This window comes from Macaca fascicularis, chromosome 14, assembly GCF_037993035.2.
Source record: "Macaca fascicularis isolate 582-1 chromosome 14, T2T-MFA8v1.1".
NCBI lineage: Eukaryota > Metazoa > Chordata > Mammalia > Primates > Cercopithecidae > Macaca > Macaca fascicularis.
The window spans coordinates 47,850,394-47,878,260 of record NC_088388.1 but is presented as its reverse complement, the minus strand read 5'-3'; the positions used below and the strand labels follow the sequence as shown (position 1 = coordinate 47,878,260).

General features: G+C 42.1%; 1 protein-coding gene across 19 annotated transcripts in view; it reads right to left on the bottom strand.

The window, feature by feature from the left end:
* SERGEF (secretion regulating guanine nucleotide exchange factor) overlaps window positions 1-27,867 on the bottom strand; it is a 235,876-nt gene that overhangs the window by 115,516 nt on the left and 92,493 nt on the right. The gene's annotated exons all lie outside the window — the stretch shown is intronic.

Below are 27,867 nucleotides of genomic sequence, written 5' to 3'. Positions count from 1 at the left end.
CATGTCTGTTTTGGTACCAGTAACATGCTGTTTTGGTTACGGTAGCCTTGTAGCATCGTTTGAAGTCAGGTAGTGTGATGCCTCCAGCTTTGTTTTTTTGGCTTAGCATTGTCTTGGCAATGCGGGGTCTTTTTTGGTTCCATGTGAACTTTAAAGCAGTTTTTTCCAATTCTGTGAAGAAAGTCATTGGTAGCTTAATGGGGATGGCATCAAATCTATAAATTACCTTGGGCAGTATGGCCATTTTCACAATATTGATTTTTCCTATCCATGAGCATGGTATGTTCTTCCATTTGTTTGTGTCCTCTTTTATTTCACTGAGCAGTGGTTTGTAGTTCTCCCTGAAGAGGTCCTTTACTTCCCTTGTAAGTTGGATTCCTAGGTATTTTATTCCCTTTCAAGTTATTGTGAATGGGAGTTCATTCATGATTTGGCTCTTTGTCTGTTACTGGTGTATAAGAATGCTTGTGATTTTTGCACATTGATTTTGTATCCTGAGACTTTGCTGAAGTTGCTTATCAGCTTAAGGAGATTTTGGGCTGAGACAATGGGGTTTTCTATATATACAATCATGTCATCTGCAAACAGGGACAATTTGACTTCTTCTTTTCCTAACTGAATACCCTTGATTTCCTTTTCTTGCCTGACTGCCCTAGCCAGAACTTCCAACATTATGTTGAATAGGAGTGGGAAGAGAGGGCATCCCTGTCTTGTGCCAGTTTTCAAAGGGAATGCTTCCAGTTTTTGCCCATTTAGTATGATCTTGGCTGTGCGTTTGTCATAAATAGCTCTTATTATTTTGAGATATGTTCCATCAATACCGAATTTATTGAGAGTTTTTAGCATGAAGGGCTATTGAATTTTGTCAAAGGCCTTTTCTGCATCTATTGAGATAATCATGTGGTTTTTGTCTTTGGTTCCGTTTATATGCTGGATTACGTTTATTGATTTGTGTATGTTGAACCAACATTGCATCCCAGGGATGAAGCCCACTTGATCATGGTGGATAAGCTTTTTGATGTGCTGCTGGATTCGGTTTGCCAGTATTTTATTGAGGATTTTTGCATCGATGTTCATCAGGGATATTGGTCTAAAATTCTCTTTTTTTGTTGTATCTCTGTCAGGCTTTGGTATAAGGATGATGTTGGCTTCGTAAAATGAGTTAGGGAGGATTCCCTCTTTTTCTATTGATTGGAATAGTTTCAGAAGGAATGGTACCAACTCCTCCTTGTACCTCTGGTAGAATTCGGCTAGGAATCCGTCTGGTCCTGGACTTTTTTTGGTTGATAGGCTATTAATTATTGCCTCAATTTCAGAGCCTGCTATTGGTCTATTCAGGGATTCAAATTCTTCCTGGTTTAGTCTTGGGAGAGTGTAAGTGTCCAGGAAATTATCCATTTCTTCTAGGTTTTCTAGTTTATTTGCATAGAGGTGTTTATAGTAGTCTCTGATGGTAGTTTGTATTTCTGTGGGGTCGGTGATGATATCCCCTTTATCATTTTTTATTGCATCTATTTGATTCTTCTCTCTTTTCTTCTTTATTAGTCTTGCTAGTGGTCTATCAATTTTGTTGATCTTTTCAAAAAACCAGCTCCTGGATTGATTAATTTTTTGGAGGGTTTTTTGTGTCTCTATCTCCTTCAGTTCTGCTCTGATCTTAGTTATTTCTTGCCTTCTGCTAGCTTTTGAATGTGTTTGCTCTTGTTTCTCTAGTTCTTTTAATTGTGATGTTAGGGTGTCAATTTTAGATCTTTCCAGCTTTCTCTTGTGGGCATTTAGTGCTATAAATTTCCCTCTACACACTGCTTTAAATATGTCCCAGAGATTCTGGTATGTTGTATCTTTGTTCTTATTGGTTTCAAAGAACATCTTTATTTCTGCCTTCATTTCGTTATGTACCTAGTAGTCATTCAGGAGCAGGTTGTTCAGTTTCCATGTAGTTAAGCGGTTTTCATTGAGTTTCTTAGTCCTGAGTTCTAGTTTAATTGCACTGTGGTCTGAGAGACAGTTTGTTATAATTTCTGTTCTTTTACATTTGCTGAGGAGTGCTTTACTTCCAACTATGTGGTCAATTTTTGAATAAGTGTGATGTGGTGCTGAGAAGAATGTATATTCTGTTGATTTGGGGTGGAGAGTTCTGTATATGTCTATTAGGTCCGCTTGGTGCAGAGTTGAGTTCCATTCCTGGATATCCTTGTTAACTTTCTGTCTCGTTGATCTGTCTAATGTTGACAGTGGGGTGTTAAAGTCTCCCATTATTATTGTATGGGAGTCTACATCTCTTTGTAAGTCTCTAAGGACTTGCTTTATGAATCTGGGTGCTCCTGTATTGGGTACATATATATTTAGGATAGTTAGCTCTTCCTGCTGAATTGGTTTTATGTAATGGCCTTCTTTGTCTCTTTTGATCTTTGATGGTTTAAAGTCTGTTTTATCAGAGACTAGGATTGCAACCCCTGCTTTTTAAATTTTCCATTTGCTTTGTAGATCTTCCTCCATCCCTTTATTTTGAGCCTATGTGTGTCTCTGCATGTGAAATGGGTCTCCTGAATATAGCAGACTGATAGATCTTGACTCTCTATCCAATTTGCCAGTCTGTGTCTTTTAATTGGACCATTTAGTCCATTTACATTTAAGGTTAATATTGTTATGTGTGAACTTGATCCTGTCATTATGATATTAGCTGGTTATTTTGCTCATTAGTTGATGCAGTTTCTTCCTAGCATTGATGGACTTTACATTTTGGCACGTTTTTGCAATAGCTGGTATCTGTTTTTCCTTTCCATGTTTAGTGCTTCCTTCAGGATCTCTTGTAGGGCAGGCCTGGTGGTGACAAAATCTCTAAGCATTTGCTTGTCTGTAAAGGATTTTATTTCTTCTTCACTTATGAAACTTAGTTTGGCTGGATATGAAATTCTGGGTTGAAAATTCTTTTCTTTAAGAATGCTGAATATTGGCCCCCACTCTCTTCTGGCTTGGAGAGTTTCTGCCGAGAGATCTGCTGTTAGTCTGATGGGCTTCCCTTTGTGGGTAACCTGACCTTTCTCTCTGGCTGCCCTTAACATTTTTTCCTTCATTTCAACTTTGGTGAATCTGACAATTATGTGTCTTGGAGTTGCTCTTCTCAAGGAGTATCTTTGTGGCGTTCTCAGTATTTCCTGAATTTGAATGTTGGCCTGCCTTAGTACATTGGGGAAGTTCTCCTGGATGATATCCTGCAGAGTGTTTTCCAGCTTGGTTCCATTTTCCCCGTCACTTCCAGGCACACCAATCAGACATAGATTTGGTCTTTTCACATAATCCCATATTTCTTGGAGGCTTTTTTCATTTCTTTTTACTCTTTTTTCTCTACACTTCTCTTCTCACTTCATTTCATTCATTTGATCTTCAATTGCTGATACTCTTTCTTCCAGTTGATCGAGTAGGTTACTGAAGCTTGTGCATTTGTCACATAGTTCTCATGTTATGGTTTTCATCTCTATCAGTTCTTTTAAGGACTTCTCTACATTGGTTATTCTAGTTAGCCATTTGTCAAATCTTTTTTCAAGATTTTTAGTTTCTTTGCGCTGGTTACATAGTTCCTCCTTTAGCTCTGAGAAGTTTGATCGACTGAAGCCTTCTTCTCTCAACTCGTCAAAGTCATTCTCCGTCCAGCTTTGTTCCGTTGCTGGCAATGAGCTGCATTCCTTTGGAGGGGGAGATGCGCTTTGATTTTTTGAATTTTCAGCTTTTCTGCACTGCTTTTTCCCCATCTTTGTGGTTTTATCTGCCTTTGGTCTTTGATGATGGTGACGTACTGATGGGGTTTTGGTGTGGGTGTCCTTTCTGTTTGTTAGTTTTCCTTCTATCAGTCAGGACCCTCAGCTGCAGATCTGTTGGAGTTTGCTTGAGGTCCACTCCAGACCTTGTTTGCCTGGGTATCAGCAGCGGAGGCTGCAGAAGATAGAATATTGCTGAACAGCGAGTGTTGCTGTCTGATTCTTGCTCTGGAAGCTTCGTCTCAGGGGTGTACCCAGCCATGTGAGGTGTGAGGTGTCGGTCTGCACCTAGTGGGGGATGTCTCCCAGTTAGGCTACTCAAGTGTCAGGGACCCACTTGAGCAGGCAGTCTGTCTGTTCTCAGATCTCAACCTCCGTGCTGGGAGATCCACTGCTCTCTTCAAAGCTATAGGACAGGGACATTTACCTCTGCCAAGGTTTCTGCTGCTTTTTGTTTAGCTATGCCCTGTCCCCAAAGGTGGAGCCTACAGAGGCAGGCAGGCAGGCAGGCCTCCTTGAGCTGTGGTGCGCTCCACCCAATTTGAGCTTCCCAGCAGGTTTGTTTACCTACTTAAGCCACAGCAATGGCGGGCATCCCTCCCCCAGCCTCGCTGCCACCTTGCAGTTAGATCTCAGACTGCTGTGCTAGCAATGAGGGAGGCTCCGTGGGCGTGGGACCCTCTGGGCCAGGTGTGGGATATAATCTCCTGGTGTGCCATTTGCTAAGACCCTTGGTAAAGTGCAGTATTAGGGTAGGAGTTACCCGATTTTCCAGGTGTTGTGTGTCTCAATTTCTTTTGGCTAGGAAAAGGAATTCCCTTCCCCCTTGCACTTCCCAGGTGAGGCGATGCCTCGCCCTGCTTCAGCTCTCGCTGGTTGGGCTGTACCCGCAGACCAGCGCCAACTGTCTGACACGCCCCAGTGAGATGAAACCGGTACCTCAGTTGAAAATGCAGAAATCACCTGTCTTCTGTGTTGTTCACGCTGGGAGTTGGAGGCTGGAGCTGCTCCTATTCGGCCATCTCACGGCAGCTTTTTTTTTTTTTTTTTTTTATACTTTAAGTTCTAGGGTACATTTGCACAACTTGCAGGTTTGTTACATATGTATACATGTGCCATGTTGGTGTGCTGCACCCATTAACTCGTCATTAACATTAGGTATATCTCCTAATGCTATCCCTCCCCCCTCCGCCCTCCCCGCAGTAGGACTTGGTGTGTGATGCTCCCCTTCCTGTGTCCAAGTGATCTCATTGTTCAATTCCCACCTATGAGTGAGAACACGACACCTATTCTTAATACTGACAAAACATCAATCTCAGCATTGTTATCATCCTGAATATATTTTTAAATTTTATCATCTCTTTCAACAAAATCTATGTACTTACAGCAGCTAAAAGTCATCTAACTTTCCTATTTGATATATGCTAATGGCTCCAATTGCATTTGTTATTAAACTAAAATCTACTGTTTATTCTCTAATAACCTTTTTAGCTTATTGAGTCAATGGTTCACTGACTCTACCTAGGGGATTAGCGGAGAAGTACAACATACTTCTGACCGTTCTAAGTGCTTTGTCAACCATAAACGTCCATACAAACATGAACTACTGGTGTTATTACACCAGTTATAACCACCAGGTGGTCATACCTGTAGGTATATTTATGTGTGGGAAAGCATACAATGAGGAGACTAGCCTTAGGAAATACCAAGTGACATGGATGGTACATCAGAAATTCAAAGATAAAGAAGGTCCACTTGAGAGTTTCACTCAGCTACATTGTAAAAGGAGCCAAAAGTTTGCTTAATAAAAAAGAAGGAGAGAAGGGGACCAGGAATGGTGGCAGTCATAGTGAAGAACACTGAGCATAGTTGTGACATAGGCAACTCACCTGCACCTAAAATTCAACCTGCACAAAACAGAACACACCATCTACCACCACCTCATCCATTCCCACCCCCAAATCTGTTTCCCTTACTGACCCTCCTATTTCTGTTAGGCGCTGCCATCATCATCCTTGTAGTCACCTCAGAATCATCTCCTCCTCCCACTCCCCAAGTATGTCCAACCACCAAATCCTGTAATTCTGCCTTCCTGGTTCTGCTCTCATGTTGCCCCTCTTTTCCATCTCCACTGCCACTGTACTAGTTCAGACCCTCAAAACACCTGTACAGGACAATGGCAATAGTTTCTTAAGTGTTTCCTCTATTGTTTCTCTTTCTCTCCAATTCATTGGGTGCCCAAAGTAACCTTTCCAAATCTCAGCTCAGACTAGCAACTCCTCCGCTCAAAACCTGCTAATGGCTCCCCTGAGCCTATAGAACAAACCATGAATCCTTTAGCTAGACATTTAAGTGTTCATCAATGAACAGGCTACAGTTTACTTTTACAGCCTTACATCCCACTACATCTTCTACCACAAGAAGTCCATGCTCCAACCAAAGTGGACTGTACACTAATGATTTCTAATGACACTACCAGCATTTTATGTCTGTACCTCTGCCTGTGCTAGTCCCTCCCTTCCTGATCTCTGCCTCAGCTCCTTCCGTCAAAACACTGCCCATCCTTCACACTCAGTGGAATCCAACTTCTCCACGAAGTCTTCCCTAATCTTCCAGCTAGAAGAAATTTCATCATCCTCAGAATTTTGACAGCACCATAACTACAGTTCTCATGATGATGGGCATTTTCTTCCATGAAGCTGTTTTATGTGTGTGCCTTATCCCTCCTGCCCTCTTAAAGACTTTAGTTCCCACCCACCACTCTGCCTCTAGCACCAGCACGGCAGCATAGCAGGAGAACATGTTATTTTTTTTTTTAGGGCTTCAATTTCCATATCTATAAGGTGAACAGAACTCAATCTAACCCACAGGAATAACAACAGAATTAAATAAGATACTAAATACAAATTATCAGCACACAGTAGGTAGTTACCAAATCCAAAACTCCATTCTTCCCTTTCATATAGCAGAGTACTTTGTTGGCCAGACAAAAGGTTGCATTCTTTATAGTTTGCAAAGAAATGTTACTGTATTTTTTCACTGAAGAAGGGAGAGAGGGATGGAGGGAACAAATGAGTAAACATGCAGCAGACAGGAGTAGTCCACTTTGGTATGAACAACCTAGATGGGAATTGAAGGTTTGATTGATGAAAGAGCTATAACGTTTGGCCTGATTGCTTTACCAAGTTTTAAGTTCAAAAGTTGGGAGTCTATCAGTCTGTATGATGGATGAATGGACAAAGGACCAGAAGATCACGAAGAGGCTACTACAGTGGTCCAGCAAAGAGAGCACAGACACTCGGCTATGGCTGGTAGAAGCCACAAGGGAGCAGACAGGAATCAATTTGCAAAGCATGTTCAAGAGAAAAAAATGGCAGAGTTGGTGAGTGCAGATGAACTAAATGACTGGAGCACTCTTATCAAGCTGAATCACAGAGAACCCCAAGCCTAGGTAACTAGAAGAACAGAATACCCAGAAGAATGGAGGGATCTGGGGAAGGTAGGAGGTGTCAGGGGAGCAACACATGTAGGAAGAACGTAAGTTTACTTTTTTAGTTAGGTGGAACATGGGCAGAAATGGGGAATTAGTGCCTGGGGGCCGTCAAGGACTGAGACGCCACTTCAGAGACAAACAAACAAAAAATCACATTTTGTACATGAGAGCCTACAAGGATTCGCTGAACAAGCAGCATGCAGGACTAGAGTTTCCAACATGCTGACCTCATGAGCTTTCTAGGAGACAAGGGACAAGGGATATCTGCCTACCTACCAGACATCACCTGCCCAAAGGAAATGACTTCTTCTAAGCTATCTTTCCTTCCTTACATTATCAAGGCATGGTATTACAAAAGGAGGTCCTAAATTGTTTTATCTGCAAAGAGAATTCAGAGAGTTGATGCCTTCTCCAAATTAAGAGTTTGCTTTCCTGGGAAGGATAAAGTCTGGCATTAGGACTAATAATTTATTAGCTGGGCAGCCTTAGGTTGGTTATTTAAATGCTCTAGGTCTCAGGTATTTCACCTGTTAAGTATAATAACAGTATCTCATGTGCGAGAAAGGACCAGAAGATTTTGAGAGGTCTCTCAGCTCTAAGATAGAAAATTCAGTATTTCTTCTAAACCCTGCAGGTCACACTCTAATCTCTCTGAACCCCTGGACTGTGACTCACTGCAGAAGCCTACATGATACGAAGATGAAAAAAACCTGGCAAAAACTCAGAGTTGAGACTGGGGGCAGAAACTCCAACTGGCAGGTCCCAGTCACAAGAAGATACAGCTAGAATATTAAAGCTGGCCTGGGGACAGAAGATAATTAATCTTCAAGGCAATAAAAATATTTAATTCATTCATCTGAGAGAAATGACAAGAAAGAAGATAGATATTTCCTTTTTCCCTCCCTGTTCTGACAAGGTTACCCTGGATAGATCATAGAATGTTTAATGAATATTTAGTATAAAAGCCTGAGACGCAAACAAGTAAATGATGAGAGGCTGGGCAGCAAGCAGTGGAAGCTGACATTGTAGAGGCTGCAACCAGGACAGACGTTTCCAGAGCAGAGCTTTGGAAAGAGAAGCTAATTTGCAATTGTTCAGGTGGCAGCACAAGTTAAAACATGGGGAGAGATATAAAAGAAATTCCGAGGGTAAAAATCACAGGATTTGATCATTGAATGGATAGATACGGAAGGAAGAGGCACAGTGAAGCTGCCTGAGCTTTCTAACCATGATCAGAACTGAGGAGGCATTGATGTAGGGAAGGAGACAGCCATGGAGAAAAAGGGTAAGGGGAGTCTCCATTCCCATAGATCATCTTAAGTGACAAGGTAACAGCCATCAACTGTGAACACGATAATCCCTCCCTCACCTTGGCCGTGTAGGCCTTGCAGGCATCACCACAAGTGCCAGATCAGTTAGCCCACATCTGTTCTGTGCCTAGAACAGAGGAGTAGGTATCTAGGGCCAGGGGAGTATATGCAGGGAAGTGTTCAGGGATTGGGATAGTAGCAAAGCCAAAAGAAGAGGAGAAAATGCAGCCCACTACTTTAGACCCTGTGTTGGTTTTGTATCAGAGGGCTAATGAGGGCCCCAAGAAACAGAAAAGTATTTCCAAGGCTGGAAGTAGGAACATGGGCCACAGTCTGAGCCAGTGAAGCAGAAGTGAAGTCCTCAAGGAAAAGAGTGGGGGTTCTCCAAGGTACCCTTGGCAGCAGCTAAAAGTGAATGGTTGAGGACTAAAGGCTACTCTTAAGATAAGTGTCCACGACCAAAGAGGCTGGGATCCTGGAAAAACTACCCAGACAGCCTCCACCATGCCAGACTGAGCCCTGCTGGGGCATTCGACTATAACCACAGGCCCTGCCTTTCAATTCCCTTAATGTAACCGTTCTAGGAAGAGAGATGACTCTTGATAAACTTCAAATTACAATCTCTCTCCAGCTTTACTCTGTCTAGTCAAACCATTTCTATGAACTCTTAGGTGACTCTAGTGACAAGTCCTAGTTTAACCCAAAAATGAGAATAAATGGAAATTTCTATGACTATGTCAGTCTCTGAGTAGAAACCTCCCTAGGTATCAAGAAGCTTTTCTTCTTTCCTTCTCCCTCTTTCTTTCTTGTAGTAAATATCAACTAGATGCAAGGCCTACCAGTTTGCAAACAGATATAACCTTCCAAGACCAAGGAAATCAATTAGAGGCATTTAAACACCTTCTCTGACCAAAAACACAATGCAATGCAGTGCAAGACAGAAACCTCTGCTTGAGGAGAACTGGATCGGTTCCAGATGCCTGATTCCCCGGGTCATCAAAGCCTAATTCTCACAGTTAAAATGTTTCACCTATTCTAATGGGTTTGTCTGTTTTTTCAACTTTGCTCAACCCAGAGAGTACTTGACATCTGAATTATCAACTGTCTTCCAAAACATGTTGGCCTTGAAGATGGCTCTGAAAGATCCTACGTGAATAGTGCATTTGATTAGCAAACTTTAGTACATCTATAAAAATATGGGTACACATTTCTGCATTTCAGTTGTAACATCAATACTTGGTCCAAAGACAACATCCCTCATATTGGAGACTATCCAAAATATCCAGGAAAAAGTATTAGGGAGATTGGTTTTATTCCACCCTTTGTTTCTCTTCAAAAGCGAAAGAGATGCTGTACAGAATTTAAATGTTCTAACAAACATTGTCTTTAAAGCAAATTTCAATAAATTGAAGTGCAATTTATGGAAAACAATTTTTAGTCACAGTGAGCCCAGTTTTCTCACGGAATAGCATAAAAGTGCAATGGCCTGGGTTCCTGCCACACTCAGCTTTTCTGACTGTGAGAATCTGAGCCCTTGCTCTGAGGGAAGACCCATTCCTACCAAGCATTCTTGGGGAGGCACCAGCCTTGCTGAACAACCAGCACTGGCTGAACAGGGCTTGGTCTGAGGAGGAAGGCTGCAGTTGTCTGACAGAGATGGAGTGACCTTGGAATCCAAAGTGAGCAGGACCCCGGGCTCCTCTAATGGGTAATTTACAGGTGGAGACCACTGGGTCTCTCAGAGCTCACATGACAGGAATCAGAGGTGACAGGAGTGAAACCCAGAAGGAGGAAGTGAATGTTCTCGGAGACCCATTAGAAATGAGGACAAGTGCACAAATGGGCACTGTGTGATTATAACAGCACTAGACTGGCCTATGTTCTAATTCTTTCCTCTCTGTCCCTTAGTCTGCCCATCTCTAAAATAAGGAGCTTGGATGAGCAGATCCTTAGGGTCTCAGTCAGTCTGGAAATTCTGAAATAGATTACAACCCCAGATTGCTGAGGAGGTCTCCAGCCTTAACAAGGTTGCCCTGAGACTAGCATGGGAGGCCACCAGCATCTTCCCTTCATTTCTTCCTGTCTTGACCCAATTCATCACTCAAAGCCTAGTTCGAATGCCACTGCCTTCAAGAAGCTTCCCCTGACCCTTCTGGCACAATCACTCATTCCTTCTCTAGAAGCTCCTAATTTGTGTTGGTGCTCAGCACTGACGCTTTCAGAGGTGGGTGCTACACAATTGGAGCAGGGCAGGAGGAGGGGTGGACTGATAAGGAAGGGAAAACAGGAGACAGGCAAACTGAAACATTACCAACCCTTTCCTCAGTACTGTGCAGAACTCTCAAACCCACTTTCAGCCTCCTGACAAAATCAGCTCTGCAAAGCCAAAAGACTTGATCTATGGTTTAGAATACCAGTGGCTAACGAAGTTTAGGTCTAAACCAGTCTCTGTCTTTTTTATTGAGAAAAAGCCATTCTTGAGCTGAGAGATATAAAAGCTTTGTGGTCTGTAGAGAAACAGAAGGCAAAATGGCCACAGGAACAATCACCTGCAAAGGGGGTGGGGTTAGTGGGGGGGTGCTGCAGCACAGAGCTAAGTGGGGGTGGGACGCTTGGTGGCTCAGGCTCTAGGAGACAGTGCCATGCTGTGGCCACCTGCCGCCTCTGCGCCGCCTTCTGCAGCCTCTGCAGGTACAGGAGGCCTGTTTCCTGACCCAGTTTTCTCCCCAATCTCTATTTAGCTGTTCGCTAGTGATGCTCCTGGCATGCCAATCAGATACTGCAGCCGGCAGTGCAGTTTGTTACAACAAATTCACAGTTCCTAGTAAATTCAGTGGAAAAGTACTGTGTCAAGCAGCCTAATTAAACTGACGTAATTTTCACAGCCATACACTTCTACCAAATAAGAAAAGAAAAACAAACAAACAAACAAACAAAAAAACAACTTCAGGGTAAAAAGAAAGAAATCATGTCTTTCAATCTTACGAAATTGACTGTGTTGTAATATATTTAAAGAATGATTCTGCCCAGTGTCCTTGGAGCCACAGTTGTTCAAGTCTTGGGCCCTAGATGAGACTTTGGACTGTGCTGGGAGGAACACTAGGCTATAAGTCTGCAGGCCCTTCTTCTCCTTGCCCGGTCCGTGACCCTGGGAAAGCTATTTCTGGTGTCTTGGGGGAAAGGGGAGACTATCAAACTGTATTGTCATTAAAACATTCTGTAAGTCTCTTATTCTCTAGTCTGTCAAACTGTCAAACTTATGACCAAAAAAAAGGAAAAAAATGTACTTTCATTAGACTAGTGAAACAAGAACTGAACTAGAGGTCCCCATTCTGGTCCCAGTTCTACTACTAACTAATTAAGACCTTGACCAAACCACAGGATCCTAGAAACTTCAAAGTCTTCATCTGCAAAATGAGGGTGATGAACTGGATAAACTCTACAGTTCCTTCTGATGCTAATGCTCTATTCTATTCCATAAAAGATTAAATTGGTCAGCACTACCATGGAGGGAACAGTTCTGAATGTCACCAATTGCATTTCAATCTGCCTACAATGGGTTTTCTCTTCTCACAATGAGAATTAGTTATATGTCCTTTCCCTGTGTTTAAAGATCTTCTATTCTAAAAATGTCTGCAAGACAGACACTTGCCTCTTCTTTCTTTTGAGATAGCTCAGCAAATAAGGTTGCCCTTTTCCTCACTCCTCCCCAAGTACCACTCTTGGAGGAGGATAGCACTATCCAGGCAGAGGGGGAATGAGAGTTACCTAAAGAAATACCAAAGTGTCACTCAGGTTTCCAAGTACAAATTGAAAAAATGACCCAGACATTAGTCAGACAGATGATAAAGGTAGAATCAGCCAAAAGGAGAAGGATCTCAGAGGGAAGATGGGGTAGGGAAAGGGAAATTGATAGTTAACCAGGAAACAAACATCAGGTTTCTCTTCAGACAGCAAAAAGGAACTGCATGGAGGAGACAGCAAGGCAGACAAATCTAAGGGTAAGACAAAATAGCATGCATCCTCAACTCCATGGGCAGCTAATCAGCTACTAGTCCTAGAAATTGCACCTCCCTGATATTCTGAACCTATTTACTTCTCTCCATTATTGCTGCCATAACCTTAGTTCAAGTTCTCCTCAACTTAGCCGTCAATCACTGTCACAGTTTTCTGACTTCTCTCTTATCTCTCCCTTTCTCCAGTCCATCTTTCACCCTGCCATCACAGTGATCTTTCTAAAATGCTATTTTAAACAAACCACTCTTTTACTTCAGATCTTTCAGTGGCCCCTCATCACCTTGAGAACAAAATAGGAGTCCTACACACTCTGGTTCCAGATGACCTCTCCTGCCTCATCCCTCACCATCCCTACAGGCTCTGCTCTAGTCATGCTGAAGTGCTTGCAGTTTCCTGAATGTGCAGCTTTGGATCTTCATATAAGCAGCTCTTTTTGCCTGAAACTCTGCCCTCTCTACAACTCCCGCAACCACCACCATCACCATTCACTCACTCTAAGGCAATTTCCACTCATCGCTTAGGAGTCAGTTCAGACATGATCCCCTCTTAGAAGACTGCTCTGACCAGCTCCCTCAAATCTGGATGGCATGCCCCTCCTCTTATGCTCCCACAAACATCTTATGTTTATGCCATCACAACCATTTCCATATTGAATTGTAAAGGGCTTCTGATTCCTTGATCGCTTCAACCATATTTTAACATCTTGGAACTCTAAATACAGTGCTTGACATCAGTATTCAGAAAACAGTTGATGAATGAGTGAATGAGTAAATAAATAAATGCACATGGGAAACCAAGCCTACCTGATAGAGGGGGTGCCTTAATGAATCAAAGCAACACTGACAGGACAAATGGTGAGAAATATGGGACAGATTAGGGGGAAAGCGGGACCTAAGGTTCAGACCAAGAACAAACCTGATGGTAGAAAAAATAAAAGCAGAAACCAGTAAGAGCTCTGGCTAAGGGAAATGGATAGGGTTCCATCATCAGCATGAGAAGCCACAGAAGAATCTCAGGGCCTGAGAGGTAAAACTTCTTCTTGCTGGAATCCATGGAACTCTCCCAAGAATAAAAAGGTATAGAAGCAGCAGAGAAATTAATAAATAGTTTAGCCTGGGATCACAGAAAAAACCTGGAGCTAAAGCCAGAATAAGCCTAGGCAGATCAAAGGGAAGATGCTGGTAGAAGGAGCCAGGAGTCACATGGAAAGAGGACCGGGTTTGGAGTTAGGTCGCTCCACCACTTACTACCTCTGTGACCTTGGGCAAGTCAAGCCATTGTTTTCCTAGGAATCTTAGATTCTTCACTGGCAAAATGGGAATATAATACCTATTTCACAGAACTATTTAAAGAAACATATGAGACACACAACACTTTGTAAATGAAAGGAACAATGTAATTGACAATTATTATTGAGTATTGGCCAGAAGCTGTCTCTTCTGTTTGAAGGAATCCAGAGCTTACAAATTGTTCCAGATTCCTTGTGAAGAGAAACAACACATGTTGATAAAGGAATGTGCTCCAAGGTATGAGAAACATGAATGTTACCATTCCCAGTGGGAGATTCTGCTGGAAAGGGCAATGCTTAATCCAAAGGAACGGTATTAATGATGATGAACTTATAAGCAGGATCAGGGACCAGCTGGGATGGCACAGAATAATGTGTTATTTTGTGTAACTATCAGAATATAGATGTCTTCTTGATGATATGGCTAAGGTACATCATGCTACTAGAGTCGAGTAAAGGACAAACCAGAACGATATTTGTGCAGAGTGGAGTGGCAGAAGTGTCACCTGAATAGTGATCATCCTGGATATGTCTCTCAAACTGAATAAAGGAAATGTGTATTTAGAGAAACAGAAACCAGGTTCTCCAATCTTAGACATTAAAATGTCATATATCCAAGAAGGAGCTCCTGGGGAAAAGTTTTCAGATTAGATCTCCCACAGAGGCAAGGGGCTGCAGCTGGAAAGCAGAGGACCAGGCTAGAGTCAGGGGAGTTGCATCCACCCCTTAGGGCCAGAGACTGAGTGTCCTAGACTAAGTGAGCCAGATGCTTCACATTTCTTCTCTCTTTGTCTAGTTCCCTATCTCTCACTCACTATCATTCAGACAAGTCAGAACACTGCCAGCCTGCCTCAGCTGCACTCAGGGGACTCACAGCAAGGTCAGGGTCCAAACTTGGGTCAAGGGATTAAAGGAGGCCTACAGTTCCCCTAAGGTCCGAAAGGGAAGGTGAATTCAGAGGAGCAGACTTGGGACCATTTGCCACCTACACACACAGATACACACACACACACACACACACACACAGAGAGAGAAAATTTCCCTCCAAGGCTAAATCTTGTAAGTTCTGGGTTGGTTGGTTTGTTTGCTTAGAGATAGGGTCTCACTGGGTTGGAATGCAGTGGTGAACTCATAGCTCACTGTAACCTCAAACTCTTGGGCTCAAGCAATCCTCCTGGCTCAACCTCCCGAGTAGTTAGGACTACAGGCACGTGCCACTATGCCCAGCTAATTAAAAAATTTTTTTTTTGTAGAGATGGAGTCTTGTTATATTGTCGAGGCTGGTCTCAAACTTCTGGCTCAAGCAATTCTCCCACTTTAGTCTCCCAAAGAGCTGGGATTATAGCCATAAGCCACCATGCCTGGCCTGTTGTGGGTTTGTTTTAATAAGCTAAATCATGGGAATTTGTCTGTCTAAAGTCTCCCTAATATTTTGCAAATCATACACCATTCACTCATTCATTCATTCATTCATTCTACTTTTACTAAAAACCAACTATATGCCCAGCATAGGCAAAGAAGACATACAGAAAAAATACCAGATATTACATGTGCCCTCAAAAGATGTCCAATGTAGATGAAGAAGAAAGATATCTATACAGAAAGCCACTTAAAAAAAAGACAAGACCAAAAATCTGGCTGTGAATCAGTAACAAATACACTAATACAAAACATCAGTGCTGGGGAGAGAGGAGGGTGGCCAGGAGGGCCTCGTGGCTCAGGTGGGTGGACAAGACCTCACAGATCAAGTAGAACCTAAGCTGGACCTTACAGAAGAAACAATATTTAAATAAAAGTCAAGGAGGGAAAATAGTACTTCAAGACTGTGGCAACATTCATTCAACAAACACTTATTGAACACCTATTCTGTGCCAGACATGGGGCACATGAGATGAATAAGAGAGGAACAGCAACAAACACTTTGGAAGTGTCAGGTAATGTTTTAAGCACTTTACCTACCCAATCTTCCCCACAATCCAGTACGGTAAATTACTGTTACAACCCTCATTTTACAAATGAGAAAAATGAGGCAGAGGAAAGGTGAGTAACTTGTATGAGTGATGGGGCCAGGATTCAAGTCTGGCTCTGGGAAGTGTTTGTTTGTTTTTTTTTTAAGTTTTATTGAGGTATAATATGTACATATACACACACATATATATATTTAATGTGTGTGATTTGATAAGTTTTGATGTATTTATACACTAGTAAAAAATGTTTTTGAGACAGTCTCTCTTTGTCACCTAGGTTTTTTAGAGACAGGATATCTCTGTTGCCCAGACTGGAGTGCAGCAGCAGGAAGGCTCACTGTAATCTCCGCCTCCCAGGCTCAAGTGATCCTCCCACCTCAGCTTCCCAAGTAGTTGGGACTACAGGTACACACCACCACACCTGGCTAATTTTTGTATTTTTTGTAGAGATGGTATTTCATCACGTTGCCTAGGCTGTTCTCAAACTCCTGGGCTCAAGCGATCTGCTTGCCTCAGCCTCCCAAAGTGCTGGGATTATAGGCGTTATCCACCATGCCCATCCTACACTAGTAAAATCTTTACCACAATCAAGATGATGAGCATATCTATCACCAAAAAGTCCCCTTGTACAGCCCTGAGCAGTTTTTGAATGACAACTCATTAATGGAAACAGGGAAGTCAAGTGGAGGTAGCTGGGTAGTAGTTTGGAGTTTAAAAAATGACACGTTTAGTTTTGGATATGATGAGTTTGAGCTTATATTCAGCAAATAGTCAAAAACAGGGAACTAGAGAGGGGCTTGGTAAGTGGAGGTGGGAATACCGATTCCAGAATAAAGATAAAAGTATGACTCTATCCATGAGGGAAAAAAACAAAACAAAACAAACAGAGAGAAGAGCAGGGGCTAAGAACTGAATCTGGGAGACATACGGTATAGAAGACAAGAAGAGAAGATGGTGAAGGAGACAGTGGGATGACAATGAGAAATACACAGTGTTATGAAAACCAACAGAGAACAAAGCTTCTAAAAAGTTAAACGCCAGAGAAAAGTCAAGGATAATGAAGACACTGTATAAAACATTTCAGAACCAGAAAAAAACTTCAGAAATGATATAATTTTTCTTAAAAAAAAAAACACAGGGACTCTGAATACCGTTTGTGGCCTAGTTAACAAGAGGTATTGTGCCCATTTCCTGATTTTGATATGATACGACAGTTACCTAAGATTCTATCATTGAGGGAAGCTGGGTGAAGCGTATCTAGGATCATCTGTATCAATTTTCCTCTGAATCTATATTTCAAGATTAAAAAGTTTAAAAACCAAGGAACTAACTGAACATCTAGTGTATGCCAGGCATTGTACTAGATACTTTCATAATGAATGATCATTTTAATCTTCAAATAATCCTATTAAATAGATGCTATGTTCCCATTTTATAGCCGACAAAAGTGAGAGGCATAATAAAGGACTTGTGCAGAATCACCCAGCTAGATTACAAGGGAGCCAAAGCATTCACTACTTCTTCTACCGCAATGTGTATACATTTCACCTAAGGCAGCCCTGGCAAGCGGCATCCTGGCTCCCGCTTGAACAAGTCACAGCCTGCATATTTTCCATCCACACAACTGTAGAATAAGGTACTTTACCCTATCCTAGCCCTAGTTTTCTCATCAGTAAAATGGAGCAATAACTCTTATCTTATTCAATTCATAGGACTGCTGTGAGATTCCAATGACATAATGGGTGCAAAAGGTCCTTACAAACTATAAAGTCTGTGCCCATCTCAGGGACTGACATTCTGAAACAAATGACTGTGAGTAAGGTCAGCCCTGGCTAAACAGACAGAGGGAAGGAAAAAATATCTGCCCTAGCAACTCTTGCTTGCCTGTCCTTTTGGGTAGTATATGACCCTGGGGATGTGCTGGCTACCATGAGCATCTGGCCAAGGGCAGGCAGTCCTCTCTGCATAAGCCTGTATCAGCAATACTAGACCCAGTCACCATCCTGCCTCCACCAGCCCCACACACATATGGTGTGCTTGCCTGTGCAGATGTCCTGTGCCTCCAAAAGCTTCAGTTGTTTATAAATGAGCATCCTGCTACGAAGCTACTAAAAATACACCCTTGGGCCCCTGACCCCAGCCCTAGCTCAAAGCTGTCTTTTTGGAGGCAGGATGTTGTTAGTACACCCAGAGCTTAAGAAATTAACAGCTCCAGATACTAGTAGAGCCGACTTCATTCATGGTGCTGGAATTAGCTAGAGAAGACACACACTGCTATTGTAAGATAACAGAAACCTATCTCAGAGGTGGCTTTGGAGGGACTGAGTTCTGCCTGTAGAAATGCTTCTCTGGATAAAATGGCCTATCATTTCAGGAAGGAGGCCTAGCTGCACTGTCTACTCCTCAGTCGTGCACAGGAAAATCCTAGGCTAGGGAATGCCAGTGCAGCCTGACTCCCCTGGCTTGATTAAAAGGCACTGGCACGGCAATGCCAGTGATTCCACCAAGAGAAAAGAGACCTGTGGCTGCAGTGTAGGCAGCCCTCACACGGCCTGGTTGTACAGGCTCCACTGCTGCCCTTCTCTCCAACACCAGTGATGCAGCCCTCAGTGGAGCCCACCTTACTTAGACTTTGGCAACTGCCTCCTTACTGGTCTCCCTGCCTGCTTCCAAGCTGTCCTCCAAGGGCAGCCAGGGAAGCCTTTGATCACATCATTTGTTTAATAACCATTCACAATTCTCACTGACTACATGACTCAATGAAGCCCAAATTCTATAGCCTGGCATTAAAGGCTTTCTCAAATTGGCCCCAGCTGACCTTTACAACATTGTTTCAATTATTTCCCTTTGGGTTCCTTAGGCTCCAGCCGAAATGAACTACTTGCTGATCCCTGAACTCAGCCTGTGATTCCTGCCTCTGTACTTTGTTCATGCTGTGCACTCCATCTGGAATGCTTCCTTCTTGTCCAAATCTTACCTGATTTTCAAGCCAGCTCAAATCCCACCTCCTCCATGAAGTGTTCCCGACTATTCTACTAGTTCACACTATTTTAGCTACATATTATCAGTACCTGAGGAGCTCTTACAAAATACTGATGCCTAAGCGTTATCCTCAGAGATGACAATTTAATGAATTTGGGGTAGGGCTTGGCAACTAACATTTTTAATGTTTTTATTTTTTAAATTTAATTAATTAATTAATTAATTGATTTTAAAGTTGGGGTCTTGCTCTGAACCCAGGCTGGAATGCAGTGGCACAATCCAAGGCTGACTGCAGCCTCCAAATCCTGGGCTCAAGCGATCCTCCAGCCTCAGTCTTCCGAGTAGCTGAGACTGCAGGCATGTACCACTGCCCTCAGCTAAGTATTTTATTTTATTTTATTTTTATTTATGGAGAAAGAGTGAGAGAAACTCAAGGTATTTCTAACATGCAACCAGAGTTATAAACCATTGTCCTCGTTAAAAGAGATCTCTCCTCTCACTGAGCTCCCATAACATTTTATCTAAATATCTTTTATGACACATAGTTTCTAGCTTTTTTCATACATATTTTATTTCTAAAGTATTTTATTGAGGGTTATTTTGTGTCAGGCACCATTCTAGGCACTGTAATATAATAGTGATCGACTCAAAGGGCCTTGCTCTCATGGTGTTTAAATTCTGATGGGGAAACAGATACTAAATAGATAAAATAAGGTCAGATGATAAGTGCCATTAAAAGCAGGAAAGGAATGGAGAATAAAAGAAGAGGTCCTCTCTTAGAGAATGTGGTTAGGAACAGCTTTCCTTATTGCAATCTTATGTCCCTTTTAGACAGCATATTGACTGACAACAAAACCTGTGTCTAATTCATTTCTGTATCCCTCATAGCTTTTTCTATAGTGCCTGCATAAATAGGTGCTCAATAAGTAGATGCTCATTGTATGAATGAATGAAAGAATGAATGAGTAAATGGATCAATGTGCCTTATTAATAGTTGTATCCCCCATAATGCCCAGGGCAGTACCTGAAATATACCAGATGCTCAATACATATTGGCTGAGTGGGTGAACTTGACTCAATTTTGGGACAAGTTATTTTGATGGCACATTTCCTGCGACTAGATCATCACAAGATCACAAAATATCAAGCTGATCCTGAGATCACTGAGCCCAACTTCTTCATTTTAAAGATAAAACTCTTGTTCAGAGATGATCACCTAACTGGCCCAAGGTCACAGAAGAAATCAAAGGGACAGGTGATCTGAGTCCCTAGTTCTTCTGACTCTTGGTCCAGTGCTCATTCCATCAAACTGAAACACTTTTTCCATTAGTAAGAGAAAACCATTCTGAGGACCATTCACTCAACTGGCCCAAGAAACAACTCGGATTAGCATCAGTAAAACTAAAGAAAACCTCCATTTTCTTTGATCTCATAACAGTCTTTGCTGATGACTCAAGCGTGGTACATTTAACAGACAATCTCACCCTCATGACACCTCACTGCCCAACTCCACCACCCACAGCAAGGCATGCAGACAGGATCTCCTAGAGCAGGCAGGGGATTGGTGAATTTCCAACTACAAATAAAACTATGTACCTTTCCCCTTTTCCATCCTTAGCCACAGTTCCAATGAGATATGGTAAGGCAATGCCAGGCTACATGGGAAAGGCTAGGCTAAGAAGCCAGCAGCTGGAAAACCAGGGAGGAGCTAAAGAATCTGGCCAGGTGAGGGACAGCAGCAGGTGCAGGGACTGTTGACACAGTGATGGGTTGTGCTGCAAACTAGTGGTTGGCCACACTGGCCTTGCTGTGGGCAAATAAACTGTGGCCTGAAGACAAGCAAGTAAAACCTTTTATTTCCCATTTTTCTTAAAATTCTGTGGAATCACAGCATCCATCTGGATGCAATGAAGACCAATTTCCTAGAATAACATTCCAAACAAAATGCTCAAGAGAGCCAAAAGTTACACAGTTGGCATGGGCTTCCCTGGCTTTGTAGTAAATACATCGCTCTATCACCTGGCCATTCTGTACCTCTACAGTCCAGGAATGTTCAAAATGAGGACTCTAAGGCATTTAGAGATCCTAAAGGGTTTTCTGAATCATCAAAGGAAAATTTGGCTGAGTGCAACTTTCAGTGCCAAATATATTATTATTACTATTTCTTAAAAAATGGCATTTTGTGTTGGGCATAGATGAAAAAGAAGCAGAGTAGCTGATTAACTGCAGCAGAGATTTCTAGCTTTATCTGAGCTTATAAATTACCTGGAGGCATTGAGCCCCACCAGATTAGAATCAAAGTAGAGACCTGGAAATCTGTATTTTTAGCAAGCACACCACGTGATTCTTATGAATTGGTTAGCATAGGAAACACCAAGCTAGAAAACTATAGTATCCATTTCACAGGATTATTATCAGAATTAAGTGAAACTATATAAAGGTGTCAGCATAATAGCTGGCACATAAGTATTCAGTAAGTGTTGTTTTTTGTTGCCATTTAATTATTAATAAGACATTTCAAGCCTGGTCAGATAATAATTACACTATGGACATGTACAAGTTAAAAGGCAGACAGTACAAATATCCTGGAGTGGAACAATTACTATCATTTACCTCTTTTTTCTTATTAACTTCATCCCTGTTACCCTCCTAGCACAACGGTTCTCAAAGTGTGGTCCCTAAACCAGTAGCATCAGCATCATCTGGGAATATTATTAGAACCTGGATACGGTGAACAGGGAACACTTCTACACTGCTGGTGGGAATGTAAATTAGTACAACCAATATAGGAAACAGTGCGGAGATTCCTTAAAGAATTAAAAGTAGAACTACCATTTGATCCAGCATTCCCACTACTGGGTATCTACCCAGAGAAAAGTCATTATACAAAAAAGATACTTGCACATGCATGTTTATAGCAGTACAATTTGCAATTGCAAAAATGTGGAACCAACCAAATGACCATCAATCAACTAGTGGATAAAGAAACTGTGGTACATATATATGATAAAATACTACTCAGCCATGAAAAAGAATGAATTAATGACATTTGCAGCAACCTGAATGGGACTGGAGACTGTTATTGTAAGTGAAGTAACTCAGGAATGGAAAACCAAACATTGTATGTTCTCACTCATAAGTGGGAGGTAAACTAAGAGGATGCAAAGGCATAAGAATGACACAATAGACTTCAAGGACTTAGGGGGAAAGGGTGGGAAGTGGGTGAGGAATAAAAGACTGCAAATTGGGTTCAATGTATACTACTTGGGTAATGGGTCTCAAAAATCTCACAATCACCACTAAAGAACTTACCCATGTAACCAAATATTACCTGTTCCCCAAAAACCTATGGAAATATAAATAAATAAATGAATAAAAAAGAAATGTAAATTCTCAAGCCCCACTCCAGACCTACTGAATGAGTATATCATCAGAAGTGGAGCCCAGAAATTCATTTCAGCAAGTTTTCCAGGTGATTCAGAAACAGACTATAGTTTGAGAACCATCACCCAAATATCTCGCAATTCAAAGTATGGTCCCTATATCAGCAGCACAGGAATGTTAGAAATGCAGAACCTCAGGTCCCAACCCAGACTGACTAAATCAGATTCTGCATTTAATGAAATCCCCAGGTGATTCATATGCACTATATCATCTGAGAAGCACTATCCTAGTCCACAGGAACTTCAGAGATGTAAAAGAAACTAAATTTACTGTTGTTTTGATTATTAAATGGGGTTTATAAGTACTTACTAGGCACTGTCCTTTACACAGAATACCTTGTTCATTCTCATTAGGCCTGTGGTAGGTATTTTTATTCCTGTTCTACAGATTAGAAAATTGAGTCTCAAATCAGTAAAGTAACTTGCTGAAGGTCACAAGTTATGAAGTGGTACAGCTGATCATCACTGTATGACCCAAAGTCTGTGTTCCTTTCTCCACTCCATGGTGCCTGTGGGTATAGCTAAGCAGATACCACCTGCCTGCTGGTACAAGCGGAGCACTTCAAAACAGAGGCAGTCCCCAACTTATGAATGAGCAAGACTCCAAAAGTGTTTTTCTAAGTCAGATGTTTGGAACTAGTGAGAGAACTACTTGTAGAAACTATTTACATCATGGCTTCTACAAGAAAATGCATTCTGAATTACAGCACCAGAAGGTAGCAGCTCCCTGCAGGGTCAATACATCTGGGCTCCAGGAACTTGTTAGCACTTCATTTATATCAACATAAGAAAAAGCACCTCCAAGGCAAATCCCTCCCCAGATGTTATGGCCTGGGAAACATTCATTGATTCCCTCATTCAAAGATTTACTGCCTCCTATGGAAAAGGTGCTGTGCTAGGTGCTGTAGGTGAAAATGATCCATGACTTAAGGAATTCATAATCAGTAAGGGAAATAAAGCAGGAACAGACACACACACATTCTCTCTCTCTCTCTCTTTCTCCCTCCCTTCCTCCCTCCCTACCTAAAATCCAAAGCAGGAAGTGGTAACTGACAAAAAATTACTACGGAAGTTCAGAGAAGGAAGTAATCAATTAGGACCTGGACATCAGGGAAGACTTTCCAAGGAGATGCCATCTAAAGCTAGTCTGGAAAAATACACAGAATGTGGATTAGGCAAAAAGCACTCCTGGCAAAGGGAAGAGTGTGATCAAAGGTATAAATGTGTGAAAGAGAAGTCGTGTTACAGAACTGCGAGTTATCCCCTTAGGTGAAGCAAAACGTTCACTTGACTTTGGGAGATGAAACTAGAAATGCAGGACTGTGCCTCGGTAGGGAAGACTCTAAATGCTAGGTTGAGAGAGCAGAACTTTGTACATATATAGAGAGCTGCTGCATATTACTCATCATATTACATAACAAATCAGTGAACCCCAAATCCTTTTTGCAACAAACTAGGGTAAAAACAAACATTTCTGAATTGGTATTATAATTATTTCAAGTCTGCTTCCTCCATTAGACTGAATTCAAATGACTTTGAGCATTAGTAAATTCTCAAAAGATGCTGAATGTATCAACAAAGGAATGAATAAATGAGTACGTTAATGAGCAGCTGAGAGGTTATAAGCAGGAGAGAGAAGGCTCAATACTGCATCATGGCCTGAAAAGGAAAGGGTAAGGGGAGGGATGGAGATGGAGAGACCGGAAGCTGCAGATCTCATGGCTAGGAGGCCACTGTGATTAGACAGGCAAGAATTTGGCAACAACTAGGTTAAGGGTAATGGGAATGAGGAAAAAGGGACGGGAGAGAGAGAGATGGTTACAGAATACAGCAAGTGATTGACAATGTGAGCAGAAAAGGAAGACATTAAAGTCTCACTGAAGTTTGGAGTCTGGGTGACAGTGCCATTTGAAAAATGGGTAGTGAAATGGAAGAGCAAGGTGCATTATAGATATCACTTATTAAATCCTTACAACCCTGAGGGTATTATCTCTCTGACCTCATCCTCTCATTCTCCCCCATACTCACTCCACTTGAGTCATGCCAGCTTCCTTGCTATTTCCTGCATATGCCACGCCTGCTCCCACTTTAGGGCCTTTGCACTGGGACATGCTTCCCCAGATATCTGCATGGCTAAGTCCCTCACCAACCCCATGTCATTATTTCAATGAGGCCTATTAAAAACCGCAACGCAGGAGGCTGAGGCAGGAGAATTACTTGAACCCGGGGAGCGGAGGTTGCAGTGAGCCAAGATCGTGCCATTGCACTCCAGCCTGGGCAACAAGAGCAAAACTCCATCTAAAAAAAAAGAAAAAAAAAAAAAAAACAACTGTGGCCGGGCGTGGTGGCTCATGCCTGTAATCCCAACACTTTGGGAGGCCAAGGCGAGTGGATCACAAGGTCAGGAAATTGAGAGCATCCTGGCTAACACAGTGAAACCCTGTCTCTACTAAAAATATAAAAAATTAGCTTGGCGTGGTGGCACACGCCTGTAGTCCCAGCTACTCGGGAGGCTGAGGCAGAAGAATTAGAACCCATGAGGTGGAGGTTGCAGTGAGCCGAGATCGCACCATTGTACTCCAGCCTGGGCAATAGAGTGAGACTCTGTCTCAAAAACAAACAAAACTGCAACTCACACTTCCCCCAGCATTCCTAAAATCCCTTACCCTGCTCTCACTCTTTTTTCTTCTTTTGATTATATTTATTATCTTCTAACATGGTATTTGATTTTCTTATTTATTATGTCTAGGTTTAATGTCTGTCTCGCCTCACTAAAACGTAAACTCCATAAAGACAAGGATTTCTGTCTATTCCCCAAATGCCTTGGAAGTGACTGGCACATAACTGTGCTCAATAAATTCAACGAATTATCTCCATTTTATAGATGAGAAAACTGAGGCTGAGAGGAGGAATGCAAATTTCCCTAAATAACACAGTTGTCAATCAGAGATAGGAATCTGAATTCAAACACAGATCTATCCAACTCCAACTGTCACTTTACCAGGCAGTCTCCCTTTAGACAGACCAAGTTTAAGGCTACAGTGGCCTATATGGGAGGCGAATGATGTGAGATTAGAGCAACCATTCCCACAAGACAGTAGACTTGGCCTGGAAGGGAGCAGGTCTACGTACACATAGAGATCCTGAACTACCTGCAGTCTGAGAAACAAGCAGTCTGACTAGAGGATCACCAAGAGAACCAATAGTTTCATTTTCCAAGTGCCAGTTTGAAGAATCAGGCCAGCTTCTCCAGTGAAAGAGCTTCTAATTTTTCCAGCTGCCTAGATTGTCAAATTACAAACTTGTCTTCAGGGGAACGTATTTAACAAAGGGACATGTTCATTTCCCTTTTTACCACCCATCCAGTGGATCTGCACTTGGTTTAATTGCCACTCTGATCCCCCCACATAATCCATACATCACAAGACTCACATTTACAGTTCAGTACATTATCACACTGGAGCTGCTCAAAATAAACGGGTTTGGCAAAGTGTAATTATTTCCAGCAAAAGAGTTGGTTCTGCATTTTGACAGTCATCTGATACATTATTGTACTAAATGCTAAACTGTGAAACTGCAAAATTAAAAGAAAGCAATTTTTTAAGTTTTAAAAGTACTCATTATTAAATTATAAAGCAGGTCATTTATGATGAGTCAGTCCAAAAACAGAAGGATGATAATGAAAGAGTGAAGGAAGATTGGCTTCTTTGTATAACCTCTAATATTCACAATCCAAGGCCATTGTGAAAATGAAATGAGATTGCACATGTAAAATATCTAGTCCAGTGCCTAAGACATAATAGATGCTCAGTAAATGCTGATTTTCTTCCTGAAAAATTATTTTCTCAGCAGCAGAATTTACAAACTACCTTAATTTGTTCATTTGTTCATACATTCCACAATTCCCTCATTCCCAAAGAGCTCTCAGTCCGCTGGGGAAAGGCAAGTAAGCAGATGACTCCCACAAAAGGGATGAGGGCTAAAAAGAAACGTAGACAAAAAGGGCCATGAGCGTGCAGACAAAGAGTCCTTACCCCAGGGAGAGCAAGACCTGAAATGAACTGGACAGGGAAAGATGAGGTTAGTAAAGCATGGGGGAAGGTGAAAAAGAGACAGAGCCCAAGAGACAGAGAGAACAACACATGCAAAGGCCTGGAAGCACACATGATTTAGGGATACTGTAATTCGAACCAGCCTATAATGACCGATATGGGGGAACAGATGGTAATAAGACCTGCAATGGCCCCTCTTTTTTTGTTAAAGTGACTAAATGCACTGACTCCTCAGCACAATGGGAAGTGGCTGAGCTTGCCTCGTAGCCCACTTTCCCTAGGGCAAATTCCCAGTAAGGTGATCTCAAGCCCCAGCCACCACCAAGCCTCATGGACTTGTCTCAAAGATGAGATGGGAGAGATTTCTCTTTAAAAGAAAACTTGATGAAATCTATGTTACCCAATGGCAACGTCTGAACATGCTGAGTCAGCTGCACTTCAGGAAACAGAGTGTCCTTGGAGAACAGAGCATATCACTTTACACACAGAAAACCACTCCTGTCCACGAAGGACAAACTGCGAAATGCTTAACACTGGCCTTCAATTATTAAACGAGCCCAAATGAGCTCTGGCAGTGAGACGGATCACACACACTCACAGAGAGAGCTGTAGCACGCCAGCCTATATTGTCTTAGGATTATTCATCAAGGCATCAACAGACCAGGGTCTTTCAGAGATCTTAGGGTCACGAGGTTACCCATAGCTCTTGGAAAAGATGATCATGCTCAGAACAAGGAAGAGAAAGTAAAAAGAACCTGACCCTTTGCAGAAAACATTGGGGTTTTTTTTTCTAAGTATTATAACACAGCCTATGCTGAAAATATTTCATTAACAACTTTTTGCTCCTTGGGTGGCAGTTTCATACTGGTCAGTTTTTGGCTTACCATGTGGTACTCAGGTACTCAATTGTCTCCACTGGGGGTATTTTTCAGTCCCCTGAGAACAAGCAGAACACTGAGGAGAAGCTCTGGATTCATACCTGGCTTCAAATACTGCTTGTTCTCTTGTGTACTCACTGTATGACTTGCAGTCTCAGTTTCCCCATTCACAAATGTAGATTCATGGGGTTTCTGTGGAAATTAAATAACATACCATGCACCTGGCACAATGCACATAAGGGAGCTATTTACATTTTGTTCTCTATTCCCTTTACTCCTTTTGTGTCCTGGAAAAATTAGAATGGCTTCCTATCTGGATACTGGGTTCACCTCTTGATTTCAGATTAAAACTGCCATCCTAGTCTCTGCTGGTTTGAAACTAACTTCCACCTGGAGGTTACCCTCACAGAAAGAAATCTGGGTAATGACCACAGGGCCAGTCCTTTCACATCTCTCCCTCCTCTGACCTCTGACAGTCCCACCCTACCTAGATATACATCAACTTGCACTCCTCTCTAGCTGACCCATCTATGAGGTCTGTCCGTTTCCCCTGTCCCCGCAACCTTCTTCTCTTGTCATCAGCTGATTCCCCTCTATTGGTCCAGCCCTGCCATAGGCCCAGTGATCACCCTCCACATCTAGCCAGGCTTCTGCCCTCATCCAGTTTAGCCTACTGGAT